This window comes from Anolis carolinensis, chromosome 4 (assembly GCF_035594765.1).
Source record: "Anolis carolinensis isolate JA03-04 chromosome 4, rAnoCar3.1.pri, whole genome shotgun sequence".
In the NCBI taxonomy this organism is placed as follows: Eukaryota; Metazoa; Chordata; class Lepidosauria; order Squamata; family Dactyloidae; genus Anolis; species Anolis carolinensis.
This window is the reverse complement of record NC_085844.1, coordinates 134,747,280-134,763,924: the sequence shown is the minus strand read 5'-3', so window position 1 is coordinate 134,763,924 and position 16,645 is coordinate 134,747,280.

Sequence of the window (16,645 nt, the reverse complement as noted above, 5' to 3'; positions counted from 1 at the left end):
AGCCAGTGGAGATGTTGCAACAGGGGGGGTTGTCTGCTCCTTGTAGAGTGCAAAACATTTAATCCAAACAGGATGCAATTTAAGGCGCACAGCACCATGGCCAGGTCCAGCATCTCCATGAACAGATACAGTTGACGCACAAGTTTTAAATTTGAATGGCACTCCTGGACAATGCTGAAACCTGGGCCTCCAGGTTCAATGCTAAATCCAGGAGTAACCTCAAACTCCAGAGCTGTGTCTTCATGGGGAGTGCAATCACATCTTGCATAGAGTGAATCTCAATTCCCTGCTCTGCCCTCTGACCTGGATTAAGTTTCATTTTGTTTGCCTCATCCAACACATTACTGAAGACAGACACTTAGGATCAGAACAGCTTCCTTGGCTTTGGGTATAAAGAGGTAGTAGAGTTGGGTGTCATCTGCATATAGGTGGGACCGCATTCCAAAACTCTGGATGACCTCTCCCATTGATTTTGTGCATATGTTAAACAGCATGGGGGGAAAATGGAGCCCTAAGGAATCCCATGGGCAAAGGCCAGGGGTTCAAATAGGAATCCCCCAACACCACCCTCTGGGTTCACCCATTTAGGATGGAACAGAGCCACTGTAAGGAAGTGCCTCCAAGTTTCTGCTCAGCAAGGCAGCCCAGAGTGATGCCACTGTTGATAATATTGAAAGCCATGAGACCCAACAGGGACATATTTCCCTTATCTAGTTTGCTGTGTAGGCCATCTACCAAGGTGACCAAAGCTTTCTATGTCTCATAACTAGGCCTGGAACCAGATTGAAATAGATATAATGTTTCATCCAGAAACCCCATGGAGTTGGAATACAACCCACGCTCCAGAGATTGGAGGCTGGTCTATTGTTGTCGAGTATAGTAGGGTCCACAGGGGCCCCTGGTGGCACAGTGTGTTAAAGCGCTGAGCTGCTGAACTTGCGGACCAAAAGGTCCCAGGTTCAAATCCCGGGAGCGGAATGAGTGCCCACTGTTAGCCCCAGCTCCTGCCAACCTTGCAGTTCGAAAACATGCAAATGTGAGTAGATCAATAGGTACCGCTCTGGCCGGCCACATGACCTTGTAGGTGTCTATGGACAACGCCAGCTCTTCGGCTTAGAAATGGAGATGAGCACCAACCCCCAGAGTCAGTCACAACTGGACTTAACGTCAGGGGAAACCTTTACTATAGTAGGGTCCAAGGAAAGCTTACCATAGCTTTCTTCACGCAATCCGGGATCCTGCCCAGGTGAAAAGAGATTATGATCACCCCTGACCCACTCCATCAGTCACCCATTGGCCTGTTTAATGAGCCAGGAAGAGCAAGGAGCTAGAACACATGTGATGGCTCTCACCTCTCCAAGGATCCTGCCCCCTGGATCTGCACTCCCTGGATTTCTGCACAGGTCTAGTTTGTGTTTGCTTGGAGGGGGTTCCTAGATAATTTCAGGGTGAATTATTTGCCACATTCCTTGTTACGACATGGATACCCTGTCACACTATTGCAAAAAATTGAAAATGCAAATGCCTCACACAGTCATAAATACAAAGTGCAAAGGGGACTTGATGTTGGGGTACATGGAAAAAGGATCTCCTGCCTTTGCTCCTGATTTTAGGAGAGTCTTCTAGAAATCGAAGACAAGCTTTTTCTCCTTTGCATCTCATAAAACCAAAAGATGGCAAGGGCACATTATTGCAGAACACAATGCTTATGTGGAAAGACACAGGCTGCAGTGTCCATATAGATCCAGCTCTCTCTTGGGTAGTAAGCCTATGGCCAAGTTCCAACCTTTAGCTCAGGGGTCCCCAAACTTTTTAAACGGGGGGCCAGTTAACAGTCCCTCAGACCGTTGGAGGGCCGGACTATAGTTTTTTTAAAAAAAACTATGAACAAATGCCTATGCACATGGCACATATTTTATTTTGAGGTTAAAAAAAGAAACAAATACAGCCTCAATGTTAATAATAATAATAATAATAATAATAATAATAATAATAATAATAATAATAATAATAATAATAATAATAAAGAGGGTTGGAAGAAACCCTTGGGCCATTTAGTCCAACTCCCTTCTGCCTTTGTGCACCAAGAGCAGAGCAAGGAACCCCTGATAGATGGCCACCCAGACTCAATGTTACTACTAATAATAAAATAATGGAGAGGGTTGGAAGAGACCCTTGGGCCATTTAGTCCAACCCCCTTCTGCCTTTGTGCACCAAAAGCACAGCAAAGCAACCCTGACAGATGGCCACCCAGACTCAATGTTAATAATAATAATAATAATAATAATAATAATAATAATAATAATAATAATAATAATAATAATAATGGAGAGGCCCCACTAAGGCCTCCAGCCCAGGGAGAAATCCGATATAGCAATATACTCCAGATTTCTCCCAGGACTGGAAGTCTGAGTGGGGAAAGAAACTCTCCCTCACTCAGGCCTCCAGCCCAGGGAGAAATCCAGAGTATATTGCTAATCAGAAATAGCAATATACTCCAGATTTCTCCCAGGACTGGAAGCCTGAGTGGGGAAAGAAACTCTCCCTCACTCAGGCCTCCAGCCCAGGGAGAAATCCGGAGTATATTGCTAATCAGAAATAGCAATATACTCCAGATTTCTCCCAGGACTGGAAGCCTGAGTGGGGAAAGAAACTCTCCCTCACTCAGGCCTCCAGCCCAGGGAGAAATCCGGAGTATATTGCTAATCAGAAATAGCAATATACTCCAGATTTCTCCCAGGACTGGAAGCCTGAGTGGGGAAAGAAACTCTCCCTCACTCAGGCCTCCAGCCCAGGGAGAAATCCGGAGTATATTGCTAATCAAGAATAGCAATATACTCCAGATTTCTTCCTGGACTGGACGTCTGAGTGGGGAAAGAAACTCTCCCTCACTCAGGTCTCTAGCCCAGGGAGAAATCCAGAGTATATTGCTGATCAACGTATTGCTAAACCTGGAGGAAACACACCTTAGTAATTAATAATTAATTAAATAATAATCAAAATACCTTTTAATCAGCAGTAAAAGGCAAGGCTCCTCCACAGCTTATGCAGGGAGAGTGGGGAGCCAGGTGAGGCTCAAAGGCTCATAGAGCAGAAAAGTGGCCGGGAAGGCTGAAAGGCAAGTCTCCACGTCTTGTGCAGGGAGCAGGACAACGCAGGAAAGGGAGGAAAGCTGCCGCGGGCCGGATAAATGGCTCCGGCGGGCCGGATCTGGCCCGCAGGCCTTAGTTTGGGGACCCCTGCTTTAGCTGAATAATCTCCTGCAGAAAAGTCTACTTGCTCCATTATGATGTTTCAAAGTCCATGATCAACAACACAGCGTTCAGGTGAAATAATACCTGAGCTGGAAGAATACGGTCTTGTCTTGGTTACTACCTTTTGTTGTGTGTGAACATGATAGTGCCCTACCCAGTGAAGGTAAAATACGTCAGGATATATGAGCCTGCTGACGATTGGGCAATGAAACAGAATGGGGAAACTTTGATGGTTCCCATCCCACCTGTTTTTCAGTTGTAAAGATGTGAGTAAAGTGTGATAAGAGGTAAGCGGTCTGAACATGATTGTGGGCCTATGTTCAGAGTTCCCTCTTTTCAGGACAATTCTGCATCTTTTCATCACTGGAACATTTGATAAGTTGTGTACCGCTCCATGCTTGAAAAGAGGCAGAAGTGCCTTACCAGGAGGCAGCCTGGCAGCTTCAAAGCCTGGCTGCTTCTTTCCTAGGGGAATCCTTTGTTGGGAGGTGTTAGCTGGACCTGATTTTTTTTTTCTTGTCTGGAATTCCCAGTTTTTGAGTGTTGTTCCTTATTTACTGTCCTTATTTTAGAGCTTTTTTAAGAGCAGATTTTGTTCATTTTCATCGTTTCTGTTGAAACTGTTCACATGCTTGTAGATTTCAATGGCTTCTCTGTGTAGCCTGACACGGTGGTTGTGAGAGTGGTCTAGGATTTCTGTGTTCTCAAATAATATGCTGTGTCCGCGAGAACCGCTGTTAGCCCCAGCTTTTGCCAACCTAGCAGTTAAAAAACATGCAAATGTGAGTAGATTAATAGGTCTACAGGAAGGTAATGGCGCTCCATGCAGTCATGCCGGCCACATGACCCTGGAGGTGTCTACAGACAACGCAGGCTCTTCGGCATAGCACCAACCCCCTGAGTCGGGCACGACTAGACTTAATGTCATGGGAAAACCTTTACCTTTACTTAACACCTCCCAACAATGGATTCCCCCAGGCAGGGAGCGGCCAGGCTTTGAAGCTGAAGGGCCATTGGAAGCTAATCAAAGTGGCCAATTGCATCATTCCCGCTTGCCTCAAACAGACAAGAGTTCTTTCTCCCACCCTGGACTTTCCAATTATAAACCCCATTGCCTAGTTTCCAACAGACCTCACCCTCTGAGGGTGCCTGCCATAGATGTGGGCGAAACGTCAGGAGAGAATGCTTCTGGGACATGGCCATACAGCTTGGAAAACTCACAGCAACCCAAAGAGTAACTTCTTTCCTAGACCTTCTATTACGGTATTTATTTGTATGCCATTCTCTTGGCCCCGAATGCACCCGAGCAGGGCCGGCCGGAGATATTTTTAAATGTTAAGCGGGGGTGCTAAAAAGCGCCCCCGCCACCGGCCCCGCCTCCCACGCCCTGGCCCCGCCCAGCGTGCCCTGGCCCCGCCTCCCACGCTGTGTGGGAGGCGGGGCCAGGGCGAATAGTGCGGGGGGCGGGGCCAGAGTTGGCCCCGCCCCCCGCCCAGCGTGCCCTGGCCGCGACCAGGAAGTAAGGCCCGAATGGCCTAGCTGTGCTGTGCGCGTGCGCACAGCACAGCTAGGCCATTTTGCCCTTAGTCAACAAACTAAGGGCAAAAATGGCCTATCTGGCAGTGCGCATGCGCACAGCCAGATAAGCCATTTTTGCCCTTAGTTTGTTGACTAAGGGCAAAATGGCCTAGCTGCTTGTCGCGGTTTGGCGTGGGCGCGGGGATTGAAGCCCCGCGGGCCCGCGCCAACACCGGAGGCGTCGGTGGCGCTACGGGTCGCTGTCGACGCCTCGACAGCGCCCCTAGCGGCCAGCGCCCGAGGCGGCCGCGTTAGCGGCCGCCTAGTAACAACCGGCCCTGCACCCGAGTGCTCTTTTGGGCTCCCTTTTCCTAATGTCTTTGGGCAATCTCGCCCTGTCACTTCTAATTGGGCGTCCACCAGGCTAATCTCGCGATCGTGGCGGGGGGTAATTTACAGGACGCCTAAGACACGCCGGGCCCTATGTGGTAATTAAAACTAATGAGTGGCAAAGCCTTGCCCCGTAGGCAAAGCCTTAAACCCTCCCCCCCCCCCCCAAAAAAAAACAATTTTGGACTTCAACTCCCACAATTCCTAACAGCCTTTGGGTCCTGCTTCATACCATTAACAACCCGGTTTAAACAAAGGGATAGCCAGAATGGCGGGCTCTACAGCTTCCTTGGCGCGAGGGGCTTCCCTGAAATCCATTGTGGAGGGAGGGGTAAAGAAAATAAAGAGGGAGGGGAGTCTTTGGAATGAGCGTCGCCATGGAGACACGGCGGCTGACCTCAATTGGGCGCGAAGTGGGCGGGATTATCTCCCCACCACCATCACCACCAATGGGGGAAGGGGAGTTTGGCGCGAGCACAGATAGAGAGGGAGGGGGAGCGGGGGTTGGTTGCTCTTTACCCGCGCGCCAGAGCCCTATCAAAGCTATTGGTGGCTGGGGGGAAGCGTTGTTGTTGCGCTTGACAATGGGAGAGCCTTAAATCCCACCCCCGCCCCTCCCCAGAAGGCGCCCCAGTTCAGGGTCTCCAGCTTCCCTCCGGCGCCAAAGCGGAAGGGAGGGGGGAGGTCTCTTTTTCCTCGGAAGCCTGCGTTGCCATAGCAATAAGCAGCTCTTCCTCCCTCGCGACAGGCCTTTCCAAAGCCTCATACCGAGGGAAGACTTGGCTTTTTGACAGCGAGGGGGATGAAAGGACACCAGACACACTCTTAAGCCCCCCTTTAAAAAGGGCTTGCGTTTTTCAACACATTGGTATCCAGGATTGTGCGGGCAAAGTTTCTAAACCCCCAACGTGTGTTGTCGAAAGCTTTCATGACCGGAATCACTGGGTTGCTGCGAGTTTTCCGCGCTGTATGACTATATTCCAGAAGCATTCTCTCCTGATGTTTCGCCCACGTCTATGGCAGGATTCCTCAGAGGTTGTGAAGTCTGTGTGTTGTCGAAGGCTTTCATGGCCGGGATCACAGGGTTGTTGTATGTCTTTCGGGCTGTGTGGCCATGTTCCAGAAGTATTCTCTCCTGACGTTTCGCCCACATCTATGGCAGGCATCCTCAGAGGTTGTGAGGTATGGATTGTGAAGGTATTGTGAAGTCTGTTGGAAACTAGTCAAGTAGAGTTTATATATCTGTGGAATGTGCAGGGTGGGAATAGAACTCTTGTCTGCCTGAGACAGGTGTGAATGTTGCGATTAATCACCTTGATTAGCATTGAAAAGCCTTGCAGCTTCAAGGCCTGGCTGATTCCTGTCTGGGGAATCCGTTGTTGGGAGGTGTCAGCTGGCCCTGATTGTTTCATATCTGGAATTCTCCAGTTTTCTGTTGTTCTTTATTTACTGTCCTGATGTTAGAGTTTTTAATACTGGTAGCCAGGTTTTTTGTTCATTTTCATGGTTTCCTCCTTTCTGTGGAAATTGTCCACATGCTTGTGGATTTCAATGGCTTCTCTACATAAAAACTCCATAAAATACCTACATAAAAACTCCAACCATCACCCAAGTCAAAAAAGAAGCACAATGAACGCCCTGGCAGATCATGCAAAAAGTATCTGTGAAGCCCACCTCCTCCAAGGAGATCTTAACTAGGCTCACAGGCCAATGGAGACTCCACCACAGACATCAGAAGAGCTGCAAAGCCAAGGACAAGCCATGAGAGTAAAGACAAAGATCCACCAGAGGAAAAGTATTCTTGCCATACCTCAAGGGAACCACTGACCCACATAGGGAAGCTGATGAAGAAACACAACCTACAAACTATCTACAGACCAACTAAGAAAATCCAACAAATGCTACGTTCAATGAAGGACAAGAGGGATCATCTCACCTCTGCAGGAGTCTATCATACACCATGCAGCTATGGACAAGTCTACATAGGGACCATCAAACGCACCATTGCCCAAAAACGAATCAAGGAACATGAAAGGCACTGCAGACTAATCAAACCAGAGAAGTCAGCCATAGCTGAGCACTTGATGAACCAACCTGGACACAACATATTAGTTGAGAACACAGAAATGCTGAGCCACTCTAACAACCACCATGTCAGACTACACAGAGAATTAATTGAAATCCACAAGCATGTGGACTACGTATTTCAACAGAAAGGAGGAAACCATGAAATTGAACAAAATCTGGCTACCAGTATTTTAAAAGCTCTAAAATCAGGACAGTAAATAATCAACACTATGAAAACAGAGGGATTCCAGACAATAAACAATCAGGGCCAGCTAACACCTCCCAACAAAGGATTCCTCTGGCAGAAATCAGCCAGGCCTTGAAGCTAAAAGGCTTTTCAATGCAAATCAAGGGATTAATTGCAACATTCACACCTTCCTCCAACAAACAAGAGTTGTTTCTCCCACCCTGGACCTTCCACAGATATATAAACCTCACTGACTTAGTTTCCAATATACCTCACAATATCTGAGAATTTTTATTTATAGTGTCAGAAGTAAACCAATAGTACAAGTGGTAATGTATTTGAAAACACAACGTTTTAAAAACAACAACTTGGCATTATACTAAATGTCCTTTGACCAGTAGCTGGCCACTTGGAGTGCCTCTGGTGTTGCTGTAAGAAGGTCCTCCATTGTGCATGTGGCAGGGCTCAGACTACATTGCAGTAGGTGGCCTGCGGTTTTTTCTTCTCCACACTCGCATGTCGTGGACTCCTTTGTAGCCCCATTTCTTAAGGTTGGCTCTGCATCTCGTGGTGCCACAGTGTAGTCTGTTCAGTGCATTCCAAGTTGCCCAGTCTTCTGTGTGCTCAGGATGTTGGTTTGTTTGAAACCTTTTAATGTCACACGCTGACAATTGCAAGGATGGTCTATGATTGCCGTCTCCTCCCGGTCGGGCTTTCAGTCCGTGCTAAGTCCGGCATCAAGGAGGGGGTCTCTCATCCGGTGTCAGCCACTGATTGATGTTCTGGGTTTTAGCCTGCCACTTTTGGACTCTCACTTGCGGAGGTGTTCCTGTATCTCTGTAGATCTTAGAAAATTATTTCTTGATTTAAGGCATTGGTGTGCTGGCTGATAGCTCTGAGGATGCCTGCCATAGATGTGGGTGAAACATCGGGAGAGAATGCTTCTGGAACACGGCCATACAGCCCAGAAACACACAGCAATCCCAATGTGTGTTTTTCCTCTCAAGAAAGGTTTGAGAGGCCTGGAGCCGAAACAAGGGCAGTGTCTCTAAAGAGGAGGACGCTGGCCAGAAATTCCCGCCAAAAATGAAAGCATCCTTCCTACCAAATGTGAGGCGGCCATACCAATCGTGCTGCTTGGCTACTAACAAGAAGAGATCAATGGATACGTGGGGAGGAGGCCCTCTTTCCCTCCCTCAGTTTGCCCAGGGGCCGCTGCCTCTCCATTTGGGCCTTTCCGGCCTCCCAGCTGCGTTTTGCCCTGGATTCCCTGCTTCCCCCTCCTCCTCCCGCCTGCTCCCTCTGCGCAGCGCTGGCTCATCCCGGCTGACCATGAATCATCTCCGTCGCCGCTGAAGCCTCCCCCTCCTTCCCAGTCATCCCCCCCGTGACCTTTAAGCAGGAAACAGCCGCCTTTCTGCGTCTCCGCACACACATTCTCACACACTCGCCTCCCGCCCTCCAAGGCCTGCAGAGAGCGGCGCAATACGTGCTGGTCGCCGCCATTTTGGGTCTTGTGGAGGAGGTTACCTGCAAGTAAGGCTGGAAGGGCTCCAGAGAAGACAAAACAGAGCAGGGCTCCCATTCAAGAGCCTCGGGATGAGGATGAGCTGCTCCTAGTGACCTGAATGAAGGAGGAGAGTCTCTTCATCCCCTCCTAAATGCAAAACCGTTCAAAGAGAAGTTTCATATTTGGATTTACTGTCAGTCAGACCTTTGTTGATTTACTGTCTGTCAGACCCTTGTTTGAAAAGCTTTGATGGCAGAATAGAGGGCAAACCCAAACACGTTTCTGTGTGAACAAAGAAGACTGGCAGCCTTTTTTTTCTTTGTAAACACACACATATATATTTGAGAGTAGTTGTGTTACCCCTTTAAAAGGCAAATCTTGAAACCTCCAGTTTCTGTTTCCAATGAGACACTGGGAAGCGAGGAGAAGAAAATACACTAGAGTCTCTGTTATCCAACATAAATGGGCCAGCAGAACGTTGGATAAGCAAAAATGTTGAATAAGGAGGAATTAAGGAAAAGCCTAATGGGGCCCCTGGTGGCAAAGTGTGTTAAAGCCCTGAGCTGCTGAACTTGTGGACCAAAAGGTGCCAGGTTCAAATCCCTGGAGCGGAATGAGCGCCCGCTGTTAGCCCCAGCTTCTGCCAACCTAGCAGTTCGAAAACATGCAAATGTGAGTAGATCAATAGGTACCACTTCGGCTGGAAGGTAACGGTGGTCCATGCAGTCAGGCCGGCCACATGACCTTGGAGGTGTCTACGGACAACGCCGGCTCTTCGGCTTAGAAATGGAGATGGGCACCAACCCCCAGAGTCAGTCACGACTGGACTTAACGTCAGGGGAAAACCTTTACCTTAAGAAAAAGCCTATTAAACGTCAAATTACATTATGATTTTACAAATTAAGCACCGAAGCATCATGTTTTACAACAAATCAACAGAAAAAGCAGTTCAGTACACGGCAATGTTATGTAGTAATTTTACTGTATTTATAAATTTAGCACCTAAACATCGCAATGTATTGAAAACATTGACTACCAAAAACATTGTCTACTAACAAATTGCCTAAACATTAAGATAGAATTGTGTAAAATGAACTTACAGTAGCAACATTGTCGGAAGTTAAATCTGTAAAAAGTTCAGTTCTTGCTGCCTAGAGAAACAGCTGTGGATCCAGGCAGGAGGATAATCCAGAATGTTGGATAAGTGAAGGTTGGATAAGCGAGACTAATGTACAATAGATTTATTTCCAAATGACGTCTGTCTGATACTAGAGGAAAAAAGCACCACACTGGGATGGGACTTGGATGAGGCTTTTGTAGGATTTCAAAGGTGGCAGAGCACTTGGTGAACCAACCTAGACGCAGCATATTATTTGAGAACACAGAAATCCTTAACAACCACCATGTCGGGCTACACAGAGAAGCCACTGAAATCCACAAGCATGTGGACAATTTCAACAGAAAGGAGGAAACTATGAAAATGAACCAGACAGTAAAAAAGTAACAACACTAAAAAAGGGAATTCCAGACAATAAACAATCATTGCCAGCTAACACCTCCCAACAAAGGAGTCCCCCAGGTAAAAAGCTGCCAGGCTTTTCAATGCTAATCAAGGTGGCCAGTTGCAACATTCATACTTGCTTCAAGCAGACAACATTTCTTTCTTCCACCTTGAACATAACACAGATATATAAACCCCACTTGACTAGTTTCCAAGAGATCTCACAACCTCTGAGGATGCCTGCCATAGATGCAGGTGAAACATCAGGAAAGAATGCTTCTGGAACATGGCCATCCAGCCTGGCAAACTAAGAGCAACCCATTTCCAAGTATGTTTCACACTTTCACACATTTTCCTTTCACATTCCTCATTTCCTTTTGTTTTTGACCAAAAAAAGAGAAAAGCTTTCATCAGTTATTTTACCAGCCGCCCTGAGTCCCTTTGGGGAGGGGTGGGTGGGATAAAAATAAAGTTTTTTATTATTATTTATTTACTGCAACAATTCAATATAGGCAACTTCCAGAGAATTTCCCAATTACAGGTCATTCAATCCATCAAACAGCATTTGGACTTTCCGAGTTCTGATTGAACTTTCTTCCCATTAATGTCTTATGCTTCCATTTGGTGTGTTTTAATTGTTTAGGAAGTTCTCTTGTCCCCTTGTGTGAGTATGTATTGCCTTGTCCATCTGGTGTTTTATTGCCTTGCCTGCATGAGCCTTCTTCATGGCTTGATATATTTCTCATTAGCAGACCCTTCCATTGATTTCTTCAATGTGACAAAGGCCCCTTCCACACAGCTGTATAAAATCCCACATTTTCTGCTTTGAACTGGATTATATGGCAGTGTGGATTCAGATAATACAGTTCAAAGCAGATTTTTTTTTAAGAATGGCTAATACTTCAGGTGGTGTGGCACCCATTCAGATAAGTGTTTAAAAGGGGTGCCTTAACTCAGGTACATTGAAAGGGTATTGAGGGCAAACGATCCCAGAAAGAAAGGTTTAAGACTGATACCTTTAATCCCGGTCTTATTGAAGGATATAAGGAGAAAGGATGCCAGAAAGAATGGTTTCTTAAGACTAATGCTCTAAAAATGGAGCCTTGTAAGTTCCCCATTGCCACCAGTGGACTGGATCTTCCCATGTCTTTTGGTTGCCGGATCGAAAAACTTTTTTTTCCCCCGACCAAATTTGGGAGGCTCCCGAAAAACGGATTTGGGGGTCCACCAAAATCCTGATATCGAAAACAACGGCGTTTAACCAAATTGCATACCCCTAGTATCCAGCAAACCTCAGCTCTGCCTGAATACTGAACATGGATCTTCTTTACCTGGAAATGTCCCCAACTGAACATAAAGGTAAGAATGAATATATCAGTGTCCACAGATGCCCCTATAAATATCCCACACCTATTTCGAAACCAAGCCCTATGAGGAACGGTTGAGGGAGCTGTAAATGTTCAGCTTGGAGACAAGAAGGCTGAGCGGGAAATTATAGCCATGTTGAAATATTTGAAAGGATGTCACCTTGAAGGAGCAAGCTAGTTTTCTGCTGCTCTGGAGATTAAAGCACAAAGCAATGGATTCAAATTGCAGGAAAGAAAATATAATTGGGGAGAATTAGGGAGAACTTCCTGACGATAAGCACTGCTTGACTGTAATATGCTGCTGCCTTAGAGGGTGGTGGGGTCTTCTTTTCTGGAGGTTTTTAAGCAGAACCTGGATGGCCATCTGTTTGGTTGGCATTGATTGTGTCTTCCTGCATGGCAGGGTTCGGACTGGATGGCTCTTGTGGCCTCTGTGATTCTATCATTTGTTTCATGGCCACAGCTATGCTACAAAAGAAAGCATCAACACTGCAAATAGTTGATGCTTCCCTTTGTGGCATAGCGGTGACACAAAAATTGACCTAAAATATGGATCCTTCCTGTTTTTACATTAAAGCAGCTGACCCAAATCAACTGTCAAATGATGGCTGGCCTCTGTATTCATTGACTGCACACTGGGGAAAATTGTGGCTTCATTGCCTTTGATGACTACTGCAGTATAAAACCATGCATGTGGGAATGCGATTCTTATGGGTTGTTTGTTTCTTGTTGTTCCATGTTATATTTTGGAACTAAGTACAGTTCCATCCATAGATCACACCTCATATCTGCATGGACTATAATGTAATAACAGACAAAACATACATCTTGTTTGGATTCTAGGCAATGTCACCATTTGTTTAAGAAAATGTCTTAGAATTATACAGAAGTATTTTATTTGTTAACAGCAGAAACAACCTAGACCCAGCATTCATTGTCAAAACTGAGCAAAACCAGCTTTATGAAAAATCGTGCATGCAAACTCCCATTCAGGAAAAATCCAAACTATTAAAATGTTTTGGACAAAATTGTCTCCCTTAAAACCTTGTACGTCACTCTGTAGTACATAACCACAACAGTTCTATGTTTCTATGTTGAAATGTATGGCATGACTTCAAAGGAGTCATGACAAATCTGAGGAATAGGTCTTCATTAAATGTCAACATTGTTGCAGACTGCCCCTACAATCAACTGTGTAATATTTATCTTAAAATAAGATTTACTGGTTACTGGTTTTGCTATGGTATAATCTAAGTACCCTAAATGGCACAAATTCCCTCCTGATTTTGGAAGTTAACATGAGTCAGCCCTAGTTAGTACTTGGATAGGAGATTACAACAAATACCAGTGCTGCTGCTGGCTACGTTTTAGAACAGGGAACTGGCAAAACCACCTCTGCATTTTCTTTGCCTGTGACAACTGTGGGGTCACCATAAGTCAAAAGATAATTTTAAAGCACATACACACACTATTATTCCTTGTGTTCATGATATTTATTGAATACCATCTGAGAACTCTGATAATTCATGAGTTTTCTATTAAAATCAGGATGTTCTGTGAGGAACATGGTGCTTTGAGATTTTAAAGCTCTACCTATACATACAATAACACACTTTGTGCTGATGAATCTGACAAATAAGCAGAGGGTGAATGTAATGAGAATTCAATGGGTTCTTAGCACTGGACCTTAGTTGTTAATGTATGGTCCTTAAGACAATGGTTCGGGTATTGGTATACTTCTGTTCTAAATTAGGACTGGGAAGAGCAGCTTTGAAAGAAGTAGACAAGTGTAAAGATATATAATTAAACACTAAAGCTAGAATTGCCCATGCAATTGTATTTTTTGTTTCTATGTATGGTTGTGAACAGCAAAGAAATCGGCCAGGAAAAGAATCAGTTTATTTCAAATGTAGTGCTGAAGGAAAGTTCTGCAGATATTGTGGTCTCTTAAAAAAAATGGGTTCTACCTGAACTCTCCCAAAAGGCCATGATGGCTAAAGGGGGCTGTCATCCTTTGTCCATATCATGAATAATGCTTGTAAAAGTAGAAAGCAGAAGGAAAAGACCACATTCCTGATGGATAGATTCGATAAAGGAAGTCTTGAGTCCGCAAGCCCTGATGATATAGATTTCTACACTGTAGAATTAATCCAATTTGACACCACTGTAACTGTCATGGCTTTGCTATGGAATTCTGGGAGTTGTAGTTTTGCAGTTTTGCAAGGCGTTTAGCCCTCTATGCCAAAGAATGTTGATGCCTCACCAAATTACAGCTCCCATGATTCCATAGCATTAAGCCATGGTAGTTAATATAGTATCAAATGCATTAATTCTATAACGTAGATCACCCCTAGAAATCGCTCTCTACTTGACCCATACATCAAAGTCAACTTGACAACAGCTACCAACAACATTATTTATCTATTTAAAACATGTATATTCTGTCCTTCTCACCCCGAAGGGGACTCAGGGCGGAGTACAACATATATACGGCAAACATTCAATGCTGGAGCATAAAATAAACCATAAATATACATAAACACTAAATATATGTGCCTGTCCATAAAAATTCTGAATGCAATTGATCCCAAAATCGAGTGTGTTGATATGAGGATCCCTCTCCCAGATCTTATTTTTTACCCCACTACTACGCTTTGATTTATCAGAACATTTAGGGGAACTCCCTGTGGAAAACTGAGATGTCATTGTCTACTTCAAAGAGATGAAACTGGTAAAACATTAAAAAAATCATCTGCAGATTTCTTACAACAACATAGTGAAGATGGTCAGTATCTTTTGATGCCAGAGTCCAGCCCCAGCCCCTTTCTTCAGACACTGTTCAGACAGTCACTTGAACATGTGAGGACTTAAAATGACTGCACAGCAAGGCACATGCCTCTGTGATCCCAGCTCCATACCACAGAACTCCTGTTTTGATCTTTCCTTGGAAATACTCAGAAGTTTCCCAAAATATCAGGCATATTTCTGAATAGGGCTCTTCCCAGGTATCCCAATATATTGTTTCATCTTATTAATTAGTTCATCTGTTTAAACATACTTTAAAGTAACTCTTAAGGATGGAACCCTCTCCCTAGTTTCTCTTTGGCTCTGATCCTTAAAATAATATTGTGAAGTAAAGTATCAGACCTACATTCAAATACTTTCCCATTTCCCAACACATTTGGCAATATATCTAATCATTCAGGAAACATACATTTCTGAATAATACCTAAATGGTGATATATGGCCAGCAGGCATTTGCCATGAGTATATGGATAGCATTCTGATGTGTTTCAAATGAGCTATAGGGACATTTATCTGGACATATGCAGAAGCTGTAGTACTGGCCTGCCTTAAGGGTTGAACAGATAATGTCTGCTTAGTGATACAGAACTAATGGCAGAGGAAGCTGTATACACTCTAAGATCTTTTTTCTGCTCAGTCTCACCAGACATCTCAATATATTCACTCTGCAGATTTTTATGAGGGGTATAGTGTGAAAGGTGGAAAGAGTAACCTACAAGTAGGATGTATGTGACCTCCAGAGTATTTAGACTACTCTGGTCACCCCAACCAGCACAGCCAATAAATGATCATGGCAGTTGCAACCCAAAAACACGCGGAAGGCCTCCATGATTTGAACAATGAAAAGCCTTTCCTAATGCAGAAAACAAAGCCCAGAGATCACTTTGCAAAAATAACATTATTTGAACACTTTCAGTTTTGCTGTTGTTTTGTGCCTTCTTGGAAAGGCTTGCTATTGCTTTCCTCCAAGGCTAAGAGTGTGATTTGCCCAACAATTCCATCTGGTACAAGTAGAGTATTTAAGGACCTTGCATTCTAATAACGATTCTAAAAGAATATACCATTCCTGTATTATTACAGATATTGTGTTTAAGTATATCTACCTGAAAGTGGCATGCTGGAGCAGGCCTGTAGCCAGGATTTTGATTTTGGGGGGGGGGGGGGGGGCTGAGTCTGAGCGAGAGGATCTACCCTAGCAAACCTTTTGTATTGTTATCCCAATACCCCCATGCACATGGGATATATTGAGAATGGTGATCATGATATCAATAAACATAATAGTTTAAATAATACCAATAAGGCCTTCTTGCAGACCACCCTGAGAATTTCGGGGGGGGGGGGGGCTGAAGCCCCTCAAGCCCCCCCCCCCCCCCGCTACATGCCTGTGCTGGAGAAAGTTCCCCCTTATTGATATGGCTCCATGCAAGGAACTAGTTGTATGCGTCAGGACAGGGCAGCACATTGTTGATTATCTGCATCTATATAAATATGTTTTTGAGGCTGTTATATCAAGTTGCTTGGCCAGCTTTGAGTAATATCCATCTTGACTTGGAGAGGGACTTGCCTCCTGTGTTCCCTTGGGAAAATGTAATTAATTACAGGAAGGGTGCTACATTTTCCTAGGAGAAAACCAGCAGTCTCAGATCATAGAGCCTAAACAGTGGAGACATGTGTCAGCAGGGGAGATGACAAGGGCTGCGCCATTTGGTCTGTAGCTTAGAAAAAAGGCGAGAGAAATAGACTGCAGTTTTTGAAGGGAGAGAGAGAGCTAAATAGAAATGTATTTGTGCCTCAAGGCCAAGGGAGGTTATGAGTGCCATAGGGAAGAGAGGAAGTAAAGCTGGGAATCTTAGTCTGGAAGCAGGAGAGGTGTAGGAAGGTTTGTTGACTTATGGCAACCACATGAATGTCTAAGGCAAGGATTTGTTGGTGATCACCCATGCAAGTACTGCCTTTAGGGCAGTCAGTCCCTGGACTTAACAAATATTTCTCTGGCCCCTAGTGAGCTGCCCTCTGCCCTAACCCAGGCAGGACAGGCCATCTGCT